Source organism: Ovis aries, chromosome 10 (genome assembly GCF_016772045.2).
Source record: "Ovis aries strain OAR_USU_Benz2616 breed Rambouillet chromosome 10, ARS-UI_Ramb_v3.0, whole genome shotgun sequence".
NCBI lineage: Eukaryota > Metazoa > Chordata > Mammalia > Artiodactyla > Bovidae > Ovis > Ovis aries.
Genome location: NC_056063.1, coordinates 36316736 through 36322735, shown reverse-complemented (window position 1 = coordinate 36322735; position 6000 = coordinate 36316736). Strand labels below are relative to the sequence as shown.

The 6000-nt window shown below is 47.0% G+C and overlaps 1 long non-coding RNA gene across 1 annotated transcript; it reads left to right on the top strand.

Annotated features, from left to right (window-relative positions):
* The first annotated feature begins 2096 nt into the window (after nucleotides 1-2096).
* LOC121820448 (uncharacterized) lies at nucleotides 2097-4176 on the top strand. Its single transcript, XR_006060984.2, has 2 exons — nucleotides 2097-3936; nucleotides 4081-4176. It is a non-coding gene; the product is annotated as an uncharacterized LOC121820448 (long non-coding RNA).
* The last annotated feature ends 1824 nt before the right edge of the window (nucleotides 4177-6000 follow it).

Here is a 6000-nt window from a genome sequence, read left to right as displayed (position 1 = left end):
CCTTTTTTTTTTTTCAGGCTGAATAATATTTTGTTGTGTATGTGAGCCACATTTTAAAAAATCTGTTCATCTGTCGATGGACACCTGTAGTGCTTCTAGTTTTTGCAAGTGTGAATAAAGCTGCTATGAACACAGGCAAACACACATCTGTTAACACTGAGATCTGTTTCTTTTGGAAAAATCAGGGCAAATGAGAAAAATTAATGCTTTATTGAGTTCTTGTGAGTCACAATTGCCCCAAACCACTTTTTATGTCTTATAAATATTAATTGTGTAAATATCACAATTGATAAAGTGCCTGAAAATTTTGAGAGGAATGTTATTAGGTAATTTTCCCATCTATAACGGAATTAAGACCAAATAACACTGAATATTTAGAGCTGCTGTGTTAATATTAGATGATGGTTTAAAAAACATTTTAAATACGAGACTTCCCTGTCCCATAGATGAGTCCTGAATAAGAAATAATCTCGGCAGAGCATTTACGGCCCTGGATGGTAAGACTTCAAAATACTGGGCTCCCCAGAAACTGGCGGGCCAGTCATAACACCAAGTGGTAGAAAGAGGCCTTGATAAGTCATGCAGCATCTCAAAGAAAAGGAAGAATGCCAGGCTGAACACTGTCTCCCTTCCTGGCCAAAGGCTGCATCTTCCACTGTTTACTTTGTGCTCCTTTAGGCCCCAAAGAAACCATTTCTGGCCCAGGTCTCTCCTGCGGTGCTTGGTGTGCCCGTCACCCCCAGCACGTTGCTGTTCTGTTTGGACACACCTGCCCTCCAAACCATGATTGCTTCTGGAACCATCTCTGTGTTTATCAGTACCCCCCACCTGTGGGGACCTCGGTGAGTGTGTCCTTAGAGAGCACACCAGATTCGTAAACGCACTCAGGCCATTTGCCCAGTCTGTCATAATATCCTTACTCTTAAGAAGAAAACGTGCGAACCAGAGGCAGCTAAGTACATTTACCTGGAAAACTCCTAACTCAAATCCTGCTGGTAAATGAACTGTGGTGGAGCGCAAAGGAAGAGTCTGGAGGCATTCCACAGTCAACATTTTTACTGGCGGAAATGGCCTTAGGCGCGTTAAACTGAGAGGTGACATGAATTCCTTCCGACATATTCATATAAACTGAATATGGGGCCACAGAGGGTCTAATGGAGCCGAGGGATAGGCCATGTCAGCAGGTTGGAATCCACTCAGGAAAAGGCGAAGCCCTGAGTTAGGCTTGAAAATCCACGTGGCGCTTGCTACAAAGGGGAAGTGTAGTTTGAAAGGAGATGGAGGTGGTGGGGAGCAGGGAAGGGGGGTTACTCTTCGTGAAAAGCTGGAACAGTGTGACAGCTGGCACTAACAAGGCACAATTACTGCTCTGAACATTGCTCCTCTGTAAAAAAGCCCACGTTAGAGCTACACACAGACCTGGAGAGAGTTCCGGGGCGTATTACTGAGTGAGACACCATCACAGGGAAAATGACGTAAGAAAAGCAGACTAACATGGCCGTGTGAGTCTCTGCGGGTTTGTGTGTGAATATCTGCGGTGCTCTGGGGCAGGTCTGCATCCAGGGGTTAATACGGACATCGAGTAGGGCTGCAGAGGAGACCTGCACCTGGACTTTGCTTCTGTATTTAATCTCAAAGCCAATGTACTTCTATATTAATTCCACAATCTCATACATCACATTACTGGCCTTTTTGATTGATCATGAGGAAAGATGGGGCGGCTGTTAAAAAGCAAACTCGAGATCCCTCCGCTTTAGCCACAGGCTGTGTCTGTGGCCAGGCTGTCTGTGCTCAGAGGGCTGGGAGGAGCCCCTGCTGCTGGACCTGGGTGGGGACTAACTGGGGTTCCACGGCAGAGGTCAGGGTGAGGCCTGTCTTTTTCCTTCTCTGCCTGGACCTGGTGGATCCGGACACAGGAGCTGCTTCATCGTGATGAATAAACGAGTCAGAAGCTGCTAACGGGAACGCGGACCCATGTGGCTGGAGAATGAAGTTAGGGATGAACTTGGACTTGTTCTTGGTGATGGGAGGTTCCTGAGAGGCGGACAGATTCCTCTGGGTCCAGCAGAGGGCAGGACAGATGCTGGAAGCAGGTGTCCTGGAGGAGGCGTCACCCCAGCCCAGAGGCCTCCCCTTGGCCATCTGGCCCCTGGCACCGCCTCTTTCCCGTTTATTTCTCTCCACTGCACTCATCTTCAGGTATTTGTTGGTATTTTGTTTGCTCCCAGTCCTGTTGCCTAACAGTTCCTGGTGCTCAGCGGGCACTCTGTAAATCTTGGCTGAGTAAATAATATCATTAGCGACAGGCAGGAATGGAAGGTGGTGTCACCAGAGGGGGCCCCTCAGCCCTGCCGGTGCTGGGTGAAAGGGCTGCCAGCTTCCTGAAGTAACCCCCCTAGCTCCAGAATTGCCTCCCACCCGCCCCCGCGGCGCTTCTGCCCTGAGCTGTGCCCCAACACGGAGGAGGCGTGGCCACCCCTGGGGCATTGCTGGGCAGCTCAGGAGCACTTGGTAACTCGGAAGGAGGTGTGAAGTGACCCTAACAATGTGAAACAAAGCTTTTTTCTTTTGAGATCTTTCTCCAGGTGCAGGGTAACAGAGCCTCTCCTCCCCTTCTCGGTGGTCTCAGCCACTCCACCCCCTGCCCCCCAAATTGTACTTATTTCAGGTTTTGAGTAAACAGACGGTTTCCCCAAGCTTTGGGAGGGTCATTCCTTCTAGAACCCCATCCATCCATTCCCCAGCCTGGGATCCACCTGGTGGAAAACAGAGACAAGTGTATATCACTTAGCACTTTGCTGTGTGGACACTTTGATGTAAATTATCTTATTGGGTTTCTGTGACCCTCGGGTACTGTTCAGCTGGCACTTTAAGATGAGGAACCAGGTCTGACAAATAAGTGAGCTCCCTGTACCCACGACAGACCCCTCAGTGCCCTGCCTCTCCCCAGTCCCTTCCCCGAGGCCAGGGACGGCATGAGGGACCGCTCAAGCCCTGGCCACCCCCAGATTCCCACCTTCCTCTTCCTGATTCAGCCCAGATTTAGCTGCCCACAGCTGCCCATGCATGGAAGAGTCGAGGTGTCCTAATAAACCCCGAACAAGAAAGCCTTAGCAGCTAGGCTGTTCCCACTGCCTCTTATGGTCTTGGTGTGGCCACCCTGACACAGGGAACTTGGGTGGACTCTTCACAAATAACACAAAAGCAGAGCTTTTTTTCACCTACAACAAATTATAAATGAGTGGCTTGAGATATATATTAGGATGATCGTTTTTAGAGTTCAAGCTCTAATTTTCAGGCATGCGGCCAAACCTGTCTGCAAATTCTTAAAAGCGGTCAGTAGTCGTCTGTAATTATTTTGACCCAGTCTCTTAATACCCAAGAATCATAATCTTCATAGCTTGTGAGTGCATCTATTTAAAAAGTCATGTGTTCCTGTAACAGGCTGTGTGGAGGGTAGCCTGGAAGGTGGCCAGGGACCATTTCTGATCCCTTGTCTATCATCTGGAGGAAAAGTGACTGCTTTTTGTCCTTCTAAACCCACCTACAAACTGTATGGGCTTCCCAGGTGGCTCAGTGGTAAAGAATCTGCCTGCTAATGAGCAGGAGACATGGATTCAATCCCTGGGTCGGGAAGATCCCCAGGAGAAGGAAATGGCCACCCACTCCAGTATTTTTGCCTGGAGAATCTCATGGACAGAGGAGCCTTGGCAGGCTACATTCCAGGGGGTCACAAAGAGCTGGACATGACTTAGAGACTAAACAACAAAGGGGCATATGGTTGCCCATAAACACACTTGTAATTACCAATGTGTAAAGTGCTTTCAGGTCCCTGGAGGAGGTCTCCGACCACCTTGGGTGTTTCTGCATCCCAGGAGTGCGCTGGGCAGCAGGCCACACGCATGGACTGGAAGGTGCTCCGGGAACAGAAGGCAGGTGATAAGACCAGTTTGGTTGCACAAAAATGGACATGAAACCCCGTAGAAAACCCCATAGAAAAGACACCTGATGGAATTTTTTCATGCCTCAGCCAACCTTGACTGTGAATAACATTTTAACATCTTTAAATGATTCTTCTAGGAGCCAACCTGATCACGTGACCCCAGCTCAGCATCCTCCAAGCAGCAAAGCCTGTCCACACCCACAATGTGCATGTTTCTCAGGAACCCGCTAGTGGTGAGCATGGGGCAGGAATAACCCTTCTTTATCCTTTCCCAACTGTCCTTCTGGTGACACAGGCTTTTCTGTAACTGGAGCGGAAGGATCCCAGAGTCTCAGACAGACACAGTGGTAACTTACCCATTTAGTATTATGAAATTTTCACATAACCAGCTATAGATGAAATTAGAAGCTACTATTCTATTCTATTCCAAGGGCTTCCCAGGTGGTGCTAGTGGTAAAGAACCTGCCAGCCAATACAGGAGACATGAGATTCAGGTGGCACATCCCTGGGTCGGGAAGATCCCTGGAGGAGGGCATGGCAACCCACTCCAGTGTTCTTGCCTAGAGAATCCCACGGACAGAGGATCTTGGAGAGCCACAGTCCATGGGGTTGCAAAGAGTTGGACGTGATTGAAGCTACTTAGCACACATTCTGTAATAGATTTTAAATAACCATTAATATGAATCAATTATATTTTAATATTTAAATGATATATGCGATGTTACAAAATTATTTTAATTACAAGTATGTAATCAAAACTATTATGTATTATTACAAAATGTTTTTATAAAGCTATTCTTGGCAACAGGAAAGCATTTACTCTCATTGAAGTATACTGAGTACCATTTTTTTGAAACCATGTCAACCATGTCAAGCATCATGAAAATATTAGGATTCTGTCTGTCTTATAGAACTGCTAAATAGTTATCTAAACCCTAGTTTCTACTTTTTAAAAAATGTCTATTAAATCTATTTTCACTTTAAAAGCCTGGATGCTGAAAAGGGAAGTGAACAAACCTTTGAAGTAGATGAAACTCATTTTTAATTGTCAGAATTTAGAGTCTAGTTTTTACATCTTTTTAGAAACAGTTACTGCCCCTTCCCCCTCAATTTGCCATTTTCTTCTGCACCATTAAATCATACTGTGGCAATAAAACAGTCCCAAGCAATCTCTGTAAGTCAGCATTCTACCCATGGGAGTGGAAAAGGCACCATCGTAAGGAAGCTCAGGGTGTCTTGAACCACCCCACCGTTGGTAGTAACTCATGGTATATAAAGTCTTCATTCCTCATGCAAAATCACATCTAAGCTTTTGAAATGAGGCTGTTTGCTATTAGAAGCCATCGCCAACTATTAGAAGCCCTAGTTTGTTTCACTGAGGGAAGCTGAAATGCGTTCCTGTAGCACACACCACACGTCACACAATGGACAGCCTCTTGGGGGCAGTGCAAACCACTCACACCTGAAAGGACATAGTTAAATTCAACAAGAGCATCTAATTATACCCTGTTTACATATCATAATCTGAGCCTTTGAAATAAGAGGAACCTATAATGAATGGTTCCTTGCAGATCAAAAGAACACGTCATATGTTAAATTTTCACTTAAAAAACGTGTAACAGTGTTTGAACCATTAGGGAGTGCGTCCACTGTTGAAGACCGAAACGTCAAAGCAAATAAAAGAACCAAGATTCTCTGTGTTCACCTTTAATGCAGGGAAAATGGCAAAGAGAGCCCTAAGCGGATCAACCAGACCCTGTGCTCTTCAGGCCCTGGTGTTTCTCTCCTTTCCTCAAAGAAACGGAGACAAACACCATGTCCTTTGTCTAAATAGGCATGGCCACCGTGGCCAGCTTGGCCCCACGAGGACCGGTTTCAGAGAAAAGTGGCAGAGGCTCTGAGTCTGCCTTCAATGGGACACTTGCAGGGGTGGGGTGGGGGGCACAGCCTCTAGAGGAGTCTGGGGTTGCATGTGCGATCTACTGGGGAGGGGGTCAAAGGTGGCCCTAAAGCCAAGCTGTACTCAGGGCGGGGGCGGGGGGCCTCGGCTGACTGTG